This window comes from Cervus elaphus, chromosome 19 (genome assembly GCF_910594005.1).
Source record: "Cervus elaphus chromosome 19, mCerEla1.1, whole genome shotgun sequence".
Classification (NCBI taxonomy): domain Eukaryota; kingdom Metazoa; phylum Chordata; class Mammalia; order Artiodactyla; family Cervidae; genus Cervus; species Cervus elaphus.
In genome coordinates this window covers 93323774-93341019 of record NC_057833.1, presented here as the reverse complement: position 1 = coordinate 93341019, position 17246 = coordinate 93323774, and positions in this window count along the sequence as shown.

Genomic DNA, 17246 nt, shown 5'->3' with positions numbered 1-17246 from the left:
ATCAAATCTGGGTCAGAAAAGAAATATCCACCAACTCAGTCTCCCTCATGAATCACCCAGAACACATAGTAATATTGGTCACACTGTTATGTCAAATAGTTAGAAGCACAGGTGATATTCAACATCTTTTACAACCAGTCTGGTTAGAATAAAGCTAGCCACTGTCCAATACCTGATGAACATCCCCCATAGATGCAAGATTCCCTTTGATCATCAAACAGCGTTAAGCAGGCAGCTACTGGAATGTTGCTTCCGGTGCAGGCTGTGAATCTAACTTTCTTTCCAACAATAGCAGTTATAATGGTATTCTTTTTTTTTTATAATGGTATTCTTTAGTGATAATAGCTATTGTTCATGGAGTACTTGCTATGTCACAGGTGCTCGAAATATATTGTTTCATCTGAAGATTTTGAACCAGAGTCTAAGTGGCTCAGTCTAGAATTCATGCTCTTAACCACTACTGGTTATCATGCCTCTGCATAGACTGGAGAATCAACTTTACTAAACACAATATCTGTAATCTTTCTATAAAATGTGGATAATAATACCAATCTCACAGTAACACTGGAAACAAAGTGCTACATGCTATATACAAAGAATATATAATAGATGCTACTGTCAGTTCCCTTTCTCTCTCATGAACGTATCTCATGAAAACATATATGAGTCATCTCTTTGCATAATAAATATGTGAGCCTATTAAGATTCCATAGCTTTAACAGATTTATTACCATCTACTTTTTATTTTGCTTTTGTTTTTCTTTTATAAAGAGACACCAGGTCTTCACTGTGACAGTCTAATGCCCATAAAGAGAAATATTAGAATTTTTCCAATAGCATTCAAAATAACTAGAAGAATATACACCATCTACTAAGTTTCATGAGCCAGACACTACGCAATCTGTTCCCCATACATTATCTCATTTAGTCTTATAGATCTATTATTCTTATTAACTGAAATTAATATTACATATAGGAAAACAAAGGGATGGATGATTTTTGTAATTACATATGTGTCCATAGCTAGCAAATAGTGGCAGATCACAGATTTAAATCCAAGTCTGGTGACTCAGAAGCCCATGATTTTAACAGCCAAGGTGTTCTTATCCTCTAGTAACAGAATGTAAATTTTTCATTTTGCTATTGCTGCATATTTATTTCTCTATTTTAATGTCATCTCAGTATAGAAATTGGAAATTAATTCAAAATGCATTTCACCTAAAATATGCAATCATATATAATTGTATTTTGACATACATTCCAAAGATATAGGGAAATGTCTCTTCATTCTACTTCGTATTCTGATAAAGGATGCCAGTATGAAACAATGGAATATTAATTACCAGAATCATCCCCTTACCTGTGCCTTTAAAACTGGCATCTATTTCCTATATTATAATACTTGTGGCTAAATTGGTTTATAAGCACCCACTGGCTGGTGTGATTCACTTACTTTTCACATAACTAACATCAGTGGTTTGAATACAAATGGGTCATTTATTCCCTGAGAACAAGTTTTTACATGTGTTGTTGAACTGTAAGCATTTCTGGAAATTTAACTGTAAAAGAAAACACAGCAGTTTTGGACAAACATCCAGGAAGCTATGTAGCTTTCAAAAACAGCCATTTTAAATTATCATTATTTTGCCTAGATTCTCTCAGCACTTTCTGTCTCATATCTGTTGCACAAATTCTATTTATCTGTCCTTAAGATGAGATTCTTCGATATCCCACCACAAATTATGTAGTTGCTGCCACCCCTTTCCATCTTCTCTGATGCTGAGTTTTCAGCTTATTTCAAAATTCTGAAATCATATGATTTACATTTATTTAGTTATGTCTTCTGGATCAAGAGCACAAAAGGCCTGGTGCCAATCAATGCATTAGAAATCCCCACTTCATCTCAACAACCGTGGTGGGTGTTTCCATAAAATATTCCTCACCAGCAAGTGAAAGATTTGCCATGACAGAGGTGGCTTTTCTTCCTGGGGCTGGTATACGCTCACCTCTGCTAGGGTTTACATTTATAAACAATGATTATATTCAGCTGTTTAAAAGGTAATGGTTAGAAAGAACTTTCATAGGCATGTTCACACTGCCTTAAATTATTTTGGAACAAGGCAAGATACAACATATGAAATGAATTAAGAGTTTTTAAAAATTTTACCTTCCCAATAAGTCTGGCAAGAATGCAGATTAGGTATTAATAGTTCCATTGAACACATGAGAAGCTTTAGGCTCCAAGATGTTACATAAATTGTCTCAAAGTTATATAGTTAGTAAACTTTGGATGCTTCTTCCTTGGAAGAAAAACTATGACAAACCTAGGCAGTGTATTAAAGGTCTGCTTAGTCAAAGCTATGGTTTTTCCAGTAGTCGTGTTCTGATGTAAGAGTTGGACCCTAAAGAAGGTTGAGCACTGAAGAACTGGTGCTTTCATACTGTGCTGGAGAAGACTATTTGAGTGTCCCTTGGACTGCAGGAGATCAACCCAGTCTGAAGGAAATCAACCCTGACTATTCATTGGAAGGACTGACGCTGAAGCTGAAGCTCCAGTTCTTTGGCCATCTGATGCCAAGAGCTGACCCACTGAAAAAGACACTGATGCTGGTAAAGACTGAAGGCAGGAGGATAATGGGGCAACAGAGGGTAAGAGGGTTGGATGACATAATTGACTCACTGGACATGAATTTGAACAAACTCCCAGAGATACTGAAGGACAGGGAAGCCTGGCATGCTGCAGTCCATGGGGGTCACAAAGAGCCACATTGAGTGACTGAACAACAAACATTTGAGCTCATATAAGCAAATTTTCTGAATGACAGACAAGCCCTTAGCCCCTCTTTGCTTTTGCATTCTCATACATAGAGAGACATGGTAGTGAAGATCTAAAAGTTCTTGAAGTCAAACTGCTGGGCTCTTGCTTTGAGCCTCATACACTGCTCAGGTTGTGTTACTGTGACTCAATTTTTTCTCTTTTCTAAAATGGAAATAATTTTATTGTAAATTTTATGTGACAACTTGACCATTATTAAGCATACATAGAAATTAGCAGTAATACACCTCTGCCTACCTGTCTTAAGGGGTTCTTTTTCTAGATAAAGTATGTAACATAATAGTAAAGGGGGAAAAGTTAAAAAAAAAAAGGGGGGGGTGGAAAGGAGAAAAAAAGAGGAAAAAAAACAGTAAAGGGATACCTAAGTTACTTTGGAGTTGGTAATGCCCCAAAATGATGAATACCTTAGACAACCATGGACTACCTGTGGTCCAACACAGGAAAAGAACTGTCAAGAGACTAGGGAGAATGAAAGATGTCTTTAATGAAAAGGAAGAAATTGAGATAGGTATTGGGTATCTTACATTCTCCTGCCAAAGCATCTTATGTCTCAATATCTATCTTGAACAAATTAATAAATAATACAAGGAAATGGCAGTGGAGATCAAAAGGTTACCTTTACAGTGAAAAACAAACCAGCAAACATGGAGGCGTAATTGAGTGTGAGTCAAAATACACTTGGTAGATAAAACCAGAATTAGGCTGCTCTACAAATCCAGACACAGACATGCACCTCACCTCCTGTAAACAGAAGAGGGTTTCCTTCATCTGCCCTTAAAGAACCATCAAGAGAAGACTTCTTGCACTCCGTTGCCTCCTGAGAGGGAGAGAGGTTAGGGCGACGTCAAGCGTGTGGTTTCTTATTCCCAAACGTACTGATGAGAAAAAAAAAAAAAATCATCTATAAACCCTAGAATGGAGAAGCCGGAAATAAATAATAGAAACATTTGGAGTGGATAAAAAGGATTTCCCAATAAAAATAGAAAAAAAACGCAAACTTTAGAACAATAAAAAAGCAATGTTTGAGCTGTAGATGTGTTCAGTACTCAATAAACATGTCAGAAAAAATTATGAATTTTTACCTGAAACCAACAAAATAAAGGCATTAACTTCAATACAAATTGGACTATTAGAATGTGTGTGTTCCTCCTATATTCTACACCTGCTAGGCACTCAAAATGAAATATTCCTTTTAAATTCTCATGATAACACTACACAAGAGGTCTTTCTTTTTACCAGTGAGATGGGAAAATCAGATAAATTCAGTCATTGCCTGTGTCATGAAACTAATACATAGAAGAACTGGGAATGGGATCCCAATCAGTGTGATTATAATTTCCAAGCATAAAATAACCCACATGACAGCAAGACAATTCTCACATTAATGTAGGTATCAAACTATTATAACAATGTGCTTGAAAGCAGAAAATAAAACTAAGGAGCAACTGAAAACCCAAATTGGAAATAATGATAGCCTAGTGTTCTCTCCCTTGTGAGACTATATTAAAGCATATTTTTTTAAAAGAAAATCATGACTCTTGCAAATGTAAAATGAAATCATGTTAAAGATCTTATTCTGCTTACTAATTAAATCACCAGTAAGACATTTAAAGGACTTCCCTGATGGCTCAGTGATAAAGAATCCACCTGCCAATGCAGGTGACATGGGTTCAATTCCTGGATAGAGAAGATCTCCTAAAGAAGGAAATGGCAATCCATTCCAGTATTTTAGATTACCTAGGAAATCCCATGGACAGAGGAGCCTGGCAGGTACAGTTCATAGGGTCACAAAAAGAGTCAGACATGACTTAGTGACTCAGTATGCACACAAGACATTTAAAACAGTTCAAAGATCATTTGAGAAACTAGGTGTGTACAGGCAGCTTATCAAAATAAGATAAAATTGCTAAATTAGATTATTTTAAAGTGGTAAATATCTAATGGAACCATAAACCATAATCTTTGGTGATAATCCATTGCACAGCACAGAAATTATATGCAACTTTACTGAATAAAATTCTACAATTTGATTTTTGCCCTGCCATTATGGTAAAAATTGTCTGATAAGCAAAAGTCAAGCTTTTGTGAAAAAGGATGGAGTAATCCCTTTCTCCTGTTTCCAAAATTCAAATAAATATACTAACAGATACATATAAATGCTTGCTACTTGCTGATTAGAACCAATGTTTTTCTTGGTCATTCAAAGCTGCTCTGCTCTCTGTTCAGTATTGGAGATATGCAGAAAAGTATTTGTCTTTGGCAGCTCACTTTTAAAATCATGCCACTTTCAGTCATATAGTATGATGTCACTTACTGGACTGCATCTTTCTTTTATTTTTTAATTTTTTTGGCTGGCTAACAGGTATTTTATTTTTTTTTCCATTTATTTTTATTAGTTGGAGGCTAATTACTCTACAATATTGTAGTGGTTTTTGCCATACATTGACATGGGGTTCAGGATGGGGAACACATGTAAATGCATCTTTCTATTTTCTACCAGATTACCTGGTTTGGTTACTTTGATTGGATTACAAATTATTCTTGCCTATTAACTACACAAGGTACTTCCCTGTAGCTCAGACAGTAAAGAATCTGCCTGCAATGCAGGAGACCCGGGTTCCATCCTTGAGTCTGGAAAATCCTCTGAAGAAGGGAATAGCAATCCATTACAGTATTCTTGCCTGGAGAATCCCATGGACAGAGGAGCCTGGTGGGCTACAGTCCATGTCGCCATAAAGAGTCAGACACAACTGTGCGACTAACACAACTATTAACCACCCAAAAAGAAATATTCGATTCAAAATAAAAAATGAAAAAATAAAGCCAAAGAAAACACATACAAGTTCTCTCCCAGGACTTTTGTGCCCTAGACCATGGACCTTGCATGGTCTACAGTCAACATCAGTGTCATTGACAGTAAACATAAGGATTCCTTGAGGACTTTCTTCCATGAATTATGGAGCAGGAGTGGCCACTGGCAACTCCTGGCTGACTCTTTTAGAGAGTCTACTTTAGGGTGACATGCAGTCAGCCAGCATCTGTGTTGCTACTTTCTTCTCAAAAGCTTTTATCTCTTTTTACTTCTTACATCTTACCAAACATATCTTATTTTTTTAAACTGTGGTTATGCAGTTCCCTATGCCTTTACCCCCTTTATCTGTGCTCTAAACATAATTGTTCATGTGTCAATTTCACTGTGGAGATAGTTCAGTTCTCCCCTTATACTCTCATAGCCTTTAACGCACTTCTGATTTTAAAAATGCATTATTTTATCTTTTGTTATAACTATCATAATTGCACTGGTAATTTATCATGTGGAGAGGTATAAGTAAGTGTATGTATATAAGATTTTTATGTTATGAAGTCCAACCCCTTATGTTCAGATCCTATTCAGAGGTTGAACCCATTCATGAAGTCTTCTATCCTCTGCCAAGGGAAAAATATCTTGTTCTTGTAGAGATGGTAAGTTTGGTAAAGAACTGTGAAATGAAAGAGGAGTGGTGAGAAAAGCAGAAATAGGAAAGCAGAAATAGAGAATATAGCTTTTTGTTGTTGTCGCTTTAGTGAAAGCAGTACCAGAAATTTGTACTTAAGTCAGAATTTTCCAAATGTCCACCAGAAACATTAGTCATATTTATAACATAAAACATTTGGTGACTCAGGCGGCAAAGAATCTGCCTGCCAAGGCAGGAGACTCAGGAGATGCAGTTTCCGTCCCTGGGTTGGGAAGATCCCCTGGAGAAGGAAATGGCAACCCACTCCAGTGTTCTTGCCTGGAGAATTCCATGGACAGAGGAACTTGGTGGGCTACAGTCAATGGCTTGCAAAGAGTTGGAATGGCTGAGAGACTAACACTTTCACTTTCAAAGCAATTTCAGAAAGAAATGCTTTCTCAAAAATCTCCTTGTTCCCAAGATTAATTTCCCTATACTAGATGTTACGTTCCATACAGAAGCCATCCTTAAAAAAAAAAAAAGAAAGAAAAGAAGGGATCCTTGTGAATCGATGAGTCACCATCTGAAAGAAACAATGTTTACGTATAATCTTTCTCTCTTACAAAGAAAAAAAACTGCATACTTGTATTTGGCAAAACTGATGAATGTTTACATGGCCCCACAGAGTAATGAGATCGCTAGACTGCTTTCTACAGACTATAATACTAAGAATTTCCAAGACAATGTTTTCCCATCAGATTTTATGCAAATAATAATGAATTACGATAATTAATTTCAAATGCAGATATTCTGCTGAGAAAAACTTTGATTCAAACGAATGTGTTTCCAAGGCAATGGAATTACAAGTTACAAACATCTAGTCATTTATTAAGAACCTTTTATTCAGGTTCAAGTGCTTGAACACCAGCTGGTTTTCAGAAAGATTTATCAAATACTTTCTATGAAAAAAATCATAAAGTTTAAGGGTTGCTATTAATGTATCAGTAAGTACTCATTATTATCTGAATAAGCAAGCCTCCATCACTGAGAAATTGAAGCAGTGTGGTACCTAAAGCCTGTAAGTAAAATATCATATCCTTAATGGAATAATAAATCACATTTTCCATGCAGCTACTCTAATATCTACAGCTAGAACTTCAGCTGAGTTTTGTTTTATGCTTTACCCAGAAAAATAAGCTCTTTTAGCACCCCGGCATAGGGGCAACACTTTTTTTTAATCCAATTCCAAAAGTCACACTGAGAAGAAAGCAGTGAAAATGCATGTTGGAAGCAGAAGACATGGATCCAAGTAAAGACCCCAAACCCTGATGAGTTTAATAGATGAAAATAAATTTTATCATTTCTATCTCAGGCTCTGTAGTTCAATCTCCTCCAGTTTCCTGGAAGAAGATATTCTTAGTGTAGTCCTCACACATACAAAAGAATGTTTTGTTCATAGCTTCTAGTATGCTCATAATCTTATTAAAGTATAACACTGAGACATGTTTCTTTGATACATAAAGACAGAAACATAACTTCCTGTGGCATTAGTCAGTTAAAACTAATTCACTCTAACTTCAGTTATTCTTCACATTAAAAAAATTACAAAAATGTAAAAAATGTGGCATCATATAAATGCACATCTACTTAGAACTGTAGTCTTAAACCTTAAAACTAAGATTTTCTAAGCAAAGGTTAAAAAAAAAAAACTGTCTTGTTGGAGAATAAAAATGGTTAAGAATAATGCATAACTATCCCTTCATGCAACATTTTGACTCTCTAAACTTGTCTAAAGCAGAGCAATAACAGTGGAGCACAAGAGAGACAATCTAGCAAATGACTTCTGGGCAAAAGTTAAGAATATAAAACTCCAAAATAATGGTTGGTCTGAAACCTGAATCATTCCTTTAGGAACAAGTATGAGTTTAAAAATATCCATGAGAAAAAAAGTGCTTTAAATACCTTTTAAAGCTTATAAATCAAAGCATAAATCATGACGCTTCCCAGAGTTGCTGCTGAAGAACAATTTTTAGAGAATATTCATTCAGCATATTTGGGCCATCAATAGGAACAAACAGTGAACTTACAGTCTAGTGGTGGACAACTGATAAATGTTCACTAATAATAACACAAATCAGAGGATGACAGTTACCATAACAGAATTCACAAATAGTTTTCTACAGAACATGAAGGAGAAGGAGATCACACTCTTTCTAAGGAACACAGAGTCTTTCCAGAAACGTCTGTATTTGTGCTGGGCATTGATAATGGATTAAAATAAAACATTCAGAAAAGTAGGAAATTTTATGAGCAAAGGAATAATAAGAGTAAAGTCATGGATATTAGAATTAAGGGGGCATGCTTAGAAAAGAGCAAGAATAATTTTTGTCTGGATGAAATGCAGGCTGTATGCAGGGGGTAGCTGGCAAGTAGACTGAAATAAGAAGCCAGAATCTGGTCTGAAGATCCTAAGACCCTGCACTGAATTATTTGCATTCAGTTTGGTAAGTTCTCAAAGTCTTTAAATATGGAACTAGCATGCTCTAAACTCTAAAAGAGAGTAGAAACCAAAAACTAATTGCTTGCCACATCAATGCTCCTAGCAATCTTACACTGAAACTCTAGACTGAACTAGGTTAGCATACAAGTAAGTATCACATTAAGGCTGTACCACAAATGCACTGTTTAAGGTTATTTTTGATGGTAATATACTTCAACGCATTACTTGAACATTCTGGCCAAAACGAGGAAGGGCATGTTTTTGAAGTATATGAAAAAATATTTGTTTAGGTTTCTGAATATCGACAGCTTCTGAATTTGAGTTATAACTTCAGGGAGAGCAGATTTTTTACTTCAGAAAAAAACATGAGGAAAGTAATTGGAGATGTAATTTTTACATTTCGAATATTCTATGGCAAGAGATATGACTAATAAAGCATATATCCACAAATATCAATGTCTCAGTTTTTTAAAATCCAGGTTTTAAAAAATAATTTTATTAACTCTGCCCCCCAATTCAAATGGAGACGTGAGAATTTTCTGAACAGACAAATCCATTTAGACCACATAAGCAAAATAAAGGGGCCTCTCTGGTGGCTCATCTGTAAAGAATCTGCCTGCAATGCGGGAGACGTCTATCCCTAGGTTGGGAAGATCCCCTGGAGAAGGAAATAGCAACCTCCTCCAGTATTCTTGCCTGAGAAATCTGATGAACAGAGAAGCCTCGTGGGCTACAGTTCTTGGGGTCTCAAAGACAAGACTTACAACTAAATAACAATAAGTGTAAGAATATAGGTACAGAAAAAGACCTATATATTGAAAGGGAGAAAGGAAGAATTTTGAATTTTTGTATAAGGGCTAAATTTGCATATAACATAATATTCACTGAATGATTACATACCATTACATGAGTACTACTCATGTAAATTAATATTTTCTACTAAGACATAATCACATGATTCCACAGGATCACTTGTGAGTGTTGTCTATTTCTGGTCTTGAATAAAAGCATCTTACGATTTCCAAGTTCTTAAGTTCTTGACTTTCTCCTCCTTAGAGAAAACTTTGTTGACTGTCTCTCTATGGTAGGTTCCCTCAGCAATGCTCTACTGCAAAACTCTGCCTTGATAATGGCAGTCGCAGTGTGATTCTTAAATGTATGTGTTGACTGCCTCTTCCAGTAGACTAAAAGCACTCTAAGGCCAAGGGCCTTAACCTGCTATGTCCTATTATATTTCTGGTTGTTCTGAACTTGACATTTAGTAACTATTCAAGTAAAATGTAATTTTCTCTAGAAATCTAATAATTTAATAGAAGAAACATTTTAATCAATCACTTGAATGTCTATATACAGCCAATGCCTGAAATTTATAATGATTTATTATTAGTAAAAGTATTTCTTCTGTTTAAAAAATAAGGACATTGTATATAAAATAAGGAAAATGAAGAAAAAAATGATTTACATTTCACTTGATTATTTGCTGAAAAACAAAACTGAAAATATAAAACAAACTACACTTTTATTCGTTCACATTTTTATTGGATCATACTATGTGCAAGGCACTATGTTAGCTCCTATGGGAGATGCAAAGATAAATAAAATGTAGCTCCTCCTTGAAAGAATGAATAATACAGGACAGATATAACACAGAGATACAGTAATTCAAGCTAGAAAATGACAATTGACTAGAGATTTGTTGCAGCAGTGTTTCTCAAACTTCTTTTTATTTCAACCCACAGTAATAAATTTATTTTATATTGTGTTGTATACATAATACTGAAACAAATGTGTCACAAAACAATAGTTCATCTTTATTCTATATAATACTTTTATATTTTCTATTCTATTGTTATTGTTAATATATTTTTAACATATTCTATTCTATATGTTTAATAGTAAATGTTCATTATGCTAATTACACAGCACAGTAGTAATCAACAGACAGTTTGAAAATGCTGAGATACTTGGAGAATAAACTTCTTCATTGAGGTAATATCATGCTAAATATTGAATCTAAAAAGTGTATAAAATTCATACATGTGAATTTGAGGAAAAGAAATTCCAGACAGAAGGAAGTACACAAACAAAAGCATTGGGAAAATATGTGAAACCTGACTAAGTAAGAGCAAGAAGTTCAGTTTGGCTGATGTAGTAGGTAGAATTCTAAGATGATCTCTAAGATTTCTGCATCCTGATATAAAATACTTTGTGTAGTATACTGCTCTTGAGTGTGGTATAACCTGTGAATATCAGGGCATATCAGTTCAATGATTATAATACTTTTTCTGACAAACAGGACTTTTCTAGATGTAACTAAAATCTCTAATCAAAGAGAGAGTGTCCTGGACTTTCCTGGTGGTCCAGGGTTTAAGAATCTGCCTACCAATGCAGGGATCATGGGTTCAATTCCTGGTCCAGGAAGATTCCACATACCGTGGGGCAAGTAAACTTATGTACCACAAATGCTGAAGCCTATGAACCCTAGAGACCATGCTCCATAACGAAAAAAGTCACTGCAATGAGAAACCCACATACACACAACTAGAGAGTAGCATCTGCTTGCCACAACTAAAGTCCGGGTAACTATGAAGACCCACAGCAGCCAAAAATAAAAATAAATTATAAAAATTAAAATAAATAATAAAGTATTTATTTAAAAAAGAGGGAGATTGTCCTCACTTAGTCTGAACTAGGAGAAGGCAATGGCACCCCACTCCAGTACTCTTGCCTGGAAAATCCAATGGACAGAGGAACCTGGTAGGCTGCAGTCCATGGGGTCACTAAGAGTCGGACACAACTGAGCAACTTCACTTTCACATTTCACTTTCATGCATTGGAGAAGAAAATGGCAACCCACTCCAGTATTCTTGCCTGGAGAATCCCAGCGACGGGGCAGCCTGGTGGGCTGCCATCTATGGGGTCGCACAGAGTCAGACACAACTAACATGACTTAGCAGCAGCAGTCTGAACTAGTTAGGTGATGCCTTCAAAGGAAGTTCAAACTCTGAGATGCTCTTTCCTGATTGCTATGAATATTCATGCTTCATAAGCTCAGGCTTCCTGAACTTTTGCTTCAAGGGAATGAATTCAGTAAATGTTAGGGGAAGCACACTGATTGAAACCACCCATCCTGGCCAGGCACCATAGTAACCATTTGCATGAGATGTTTTAAGACAGGAGATCCTGATAAGGAACACAGAACTAATAAGCCACCACCAACCTTAAGAGTTCAAGAAAGGTTGAAAGGAGAAACCGTGTGTCCCTCCACTTCCCAGAATCCATCCACCAGGAAGGTAATCCCATCACCATAAAACCCAAGACTGTGAGCCACACGGCAGAGCAGTTCTCCTGGGTTTCCTTACCCTACCGCTCTCCACCTGGGTGACCTTTCCCAATAAAATCTCTTGCTTTGTCAGCACATGTGTCTCCTCCGGCAATTCATTTCCGAGTATTAGACAAGAGCCCAGTTTCAGGCCCTGGAAGGGGGTCCCCCTTCCTGCAACATAAACACCACATGAGCTTGGAGGAAGATACTGAGTCAGCTCAGCCAACACCTCAGGATTGTGAGAACATGAGCAGAGAACCCAGCAGAGCCCACCAGACTTCTGCCTTACTAAAGGGTGACATCATAAATGGGTGTTGCCTTTTTTTTCTTTTCCATTTATTTTTATTAGTTGGAGGCTAATTATTTTACAATATTGTAGTGGTTTTTGTCATACATTGACATGAATCAGCCATGGATTTACATGTATTCCCCATCCCGATCCCCTATCCCACCTCCCTCTCCACCCGATCCCTCTGGGTCTTCCTAGTGCACCAGCCCTGATCACTTGTCTCATGCATCCCACCTGGGCTGGTGATCTGTTTCACCATAGATAATATACATGTTTTGATGCTGTTCTCTCTAAACATCCCACCCTCGCCTTCTCCCACAGAGTCCAAAAGTCTGTTCTGTACATCTGTGTCTCTTTTTCGGTTTTGCATATAGGGTTATCATTACCATCTTTCTAAATTCCATATATATGCGTTAGTATACTGTATTGGTCTTTATCTTTCTGGTGTACTGCACTCTGTATAATGAGCTCCAGTTTCATCCATTTCATTAGAACTGATTCAGATGAATTCTTTTTAATGGCTGAGTAATATTCCATGGTGTATATGTACCACAGCTTCCTTATCCATTCATCTGCTGATGGGCATCTAGGTTGCTTCCATGTCCTGGCTATTATAAACAGTGATGTGATGAACATTGGGGTGCACGTGTCTCTTTTAGATCTGGTTTCCTTGGTGTGTATGCCCAGAAGTGGGATTGCTGGGTCGTATGGCAGTTCTATTTCCAGTTTTTTAAGAAATCTCCACACTGTTCTCCATAGTGGCTGTACTAGTTTGCATTCCCACCAACAGTGTAAGAGGGTTCCCTTTTCTCCACATCCTCTCCAGTATTTATTGCTTGTAGACTTTTGGATAGCAGCCATCCTGACTGGCGTGTAATGGTACCTCACTGAGGTTTCGGTTTGCATTTCTCTGATAATGAGTGATGTTGAGCATCTTTTCATGTGTTTGTTAGCCATCTGGATGTCTTCTTTGGAGAAATGTCTGTTTAGTTCTTTGACCCATTTTTTGATTGGGTCATTTATTTTTCTGGAATTGAGCTGCAGGAGTTGCTTGTATATTTTTGAGATTAATCCTTTGTCTGTTTCTTCATTTGCTATTATTTTCTCCAATCTGCGGGCTGTCTTTTCACCTTGCTTATAGTTTCCTTTGTTGTGCAAAAGCTTTTAAGTTTCATTAGGTCCCATTAGTTTATTTTTGCTTTTATTTCCAATATTCTGGGTGGTGGGTCATAGAGGATCCTGCTGTGATTTATGTCGGAGAGTGTTCTGCCTATGTTCTCCTCTAGGAGTTTTATAGTTTCTGGTCTTACATTTAGATCTTTAATCCATTTTGAGTTTATTTTTGTGTACTGTGTTAGAAAGTTTCTAGTTTCATTCTTTTACAAGTGGTTGACCAGTTTTCCCAGCACCACTTGTTAAAGAGGTTGTCTTTTTTCCATTGTATATTCTTGTCTTCTTTGTCGAAGATAAGGTGTCAACAGGTTCGTGGATTTATCTCTGGGCTTTCTATTCTGTTCCATTGATCTATGTTTCTGTCTTTGTGCCAGTACCTTACTGTCTTGATGACTGTGGCTTTGTAGTAGAGTCTTAAGTGAGGCAGGTTGATTCCTCCAGCTCCATTCTTCTTTCTCAAGATTGCTTTGGCTATTCGAGATTTTTTGTATTTCCATACAAATTGTGAAATTATTTGTTTTAGTTCTGTGAAAAATACAGTTGGTAGCTTGATAGGGATTGCATTGAATCTATAGATTGCTTTGGGTAGTATAGTCATTTTGACAATATTGATTCTTCCAATCCATGAACACGGTATATTTCTCCATCTGTGTGTGTCCTCTTTGATTTCTTTCATCAGTGTTTTATAGTTTTCTATGTATAGGTCTTTTGTTTCTTTAGGTAGATATACTCCTAAGTATTTTATTCTTTTTGTTGCAATGGTGAATGGTATTGTTTCCTTAATTTCTCTTTGTTTTCTCATTGTTAGTATATAGGAATGTAAGGGATTTCTGTGTGTTAATTTTATATCCTGCAACTTTACTATATTCGTTGATTAGCTCTAGTAATTTTCTGGTAGAGTCTTTAGGGTTTTCTATGTAGAGGATCATGTCATCTGCAAACAGCCAGAGTTTCACTTCTTCTTTTCCTATCTGGATTCCTTTTACTTCTTTTTCTGCTCTGATTGCTGTAGCCAAAACTTCCAACACTATGTTGAATAGTAGTGGTGAGAGTGGGCACCCTTGTCTTGTTCATGATTTTAGGCGAAATGCTTTCAATTTTTCACCATTGAGGGTGATGCTTGCTGTGGGTTTGTCATATATAGCTTTTATTATGTTGAGGTATGTTCCTTCTATTCCTGCTTTCTGGAGAGTTTTAATCATAAATGGATGTTGAATTTTGTCAAAGGCTTTCTCTGCATCTATTGAGATAATCATATGGTTTTTATCTTTCAATTTGTTTATGTCATGTGTTACATTGATTGATTTGCAGATATTAAAGAATCCTTGCATTCCTGGGATAAAGTCCATTGGTCATGATGTATGATTTTTTTTAATATGTTGTTGGATTCTGTTTGCTAGAATTTTGTTAAGGATTTCTGCATCTATGTTCATCAGTGATACTGGCCTGTAGTTTTCTTTTTTTGTGGCATCTTTGTCTGGTTTTGGAATTAGGGTGATGGTGGCCTCATAGAATGAGTTTGGAAGTTTACCTTCTTCTGCAATTTTCTGGAAAAGTTTGAGTAAGATAGGTGTTACCTCTTCTCTAAATTTTGGGTAGAATTCAGCTGTGAAGCCATCTGGTCCTGGGCTTTTGTTTCCTGGAAGATTTCTGATTAGAGTTTCGATTTCCTTGCTTGTGATGGCTCTGTTAAGATCTTCTATTTCTTCCTGGTTCAGTTTTGGAAAGTTATACTTTTCTAAGAATTTGTCCATTTCTTCCAAGTTGTCCATTTTATTGGCATAGAGCTGCTGGTAGTAATCTCTTATGATCCTTTGTATTTCAGTGTTGTCTGTTGTGATCTCTCCATTTTCACTTCTAATTTTGTTAATTTGGTTCTTCTCCCTTTGTTTCTTAATGAGTCTTGCTAACGGTTTGTCAATTTTGTTTATCTTTTCAAAAACCAGCTTTTAGCTTTGTTGATTTTTGCTATGGTCTCTTTAGTTTCTTTTGCATTTATTTCTGCCCTAATTTTTAAGATTTCTTTCCTTCTACTAACCCTGGGGTTCTTCATTTCTTCTTTCTCTAGTTGCTTTAGGTGTAAAGTTAGGTCATTTATTTGACTTTTTTCTTGTTTCTTGAGGTAAGCCTGTAATGTTATGAACCTTCCCCTTAGCACTGCTTTTACAGTGTCCCATAGGTTTTGGGTTGTTGTGTTTTCATTTTCATTCATTTCTATGCATATTTTGATTTCTTTTTTGATTTCTTCTATGATTTGTTGGTTATTCAGAAGTGTGTTATTTAGCCTCCATACATTTGGATTTTTAATAATTTTTTTCCTGTAATTGAGATCTAATCTTACTGCACTGTGGTCAGAAAAGATGACTGGAATGATTTCAATTTTTTTGAATTTACCAAGGCTAGATTTACAGCCCAGGATGTGATCTATTCTGGAGAAGGTTCCATGTGCACTTGAGAAAAAGGTGAAGTTGATTGTTTTGGGGTGAAATGTCCTATAGATATCAATTAGGTCTAGCTGGTCCATTGTGTCATTTAAAGTTTGTGTTTCCTTATTAATTTTCTGTCTGGTTGATCTATCCATAGTTGTGAGTGAGGTATTAAAGTATCCCACTATTATCATGTTACTATTAATTTCTTCTTTCATACTTGTTAGCATTTGCCTTACATATTGCGGTGCTCCTATGTTCGGTGCATATGGGTGTTGTCTTAAACCATTAAGTTTGTGATGATTTCTTACCCAGCCACAGAAAACAGCTGCCATGTGTGTACACAAAGGAAAAATGAAAGAAATTCTTAGAAAGATAACTGAAATTCCGATCATAAGGTGCCATGAAAACTGGTCAAAATGTTTCTTCTTTAGAAAACATTAAGCTATAGATGATTTATAGAGGATGAAATTGCTTGGAAAGAAAACACTGGAAGAGATGTCCTGACAATCATGCTATTCTCCCAGCTATTGTTTAAATGGATTTTGTTTTTATAGTCTAGTGATTTGTTTATGAGGCAGATAGAAAGATAAATATGAGTATTAGTTTTATGAGTAAGAATGGTTAATGGAATGGATATGGGTATTACTGCTAAAACACTATGTGGACAAATAATACCATCATTTTTAGATTACTACCAATCTTTTAGATATAAATTTTTCAAAAATGAGAATATCAATCAGATACATCAAATTTCTGCCATTTTTCAGAAAGTCAGAAAATGGATCATATATATATTTCTCACTAATATTTTATTTCTTTCCTTGACAAAAGAGCATTGCCTTAACAAGTCACCTTTTTAACTTAATATAATATCCATCTTTCCATTATAAGCATGTAATATATTACCTATTATTAAATGACTGAATTAAGGTGTAGAAGTCCTCAGACTTTAAGAAAGCTGAGTGGGGACTGGAGTGACCCAAACAATAACTGACATCCATGATCCATCCACTTTGATCCTTTTACACCCAAGTACCACATACATTTTATCCTTTTCTCTGTCTAATGATGTGAAATGCTTGGGAAACCTACCTTACGGACTATTCTACCTTTAGAAATACAATTATGGTTTCTACATCCCTCAGTGAGCAGCCTAGAGTCAGTGACATTTTCAGAGCTCTGTCAATCAGGAAACTAGTACATTAACTACATGACTCATACATTTGACTGTATATTTTGAGTTGAAATATTTACTGAAAT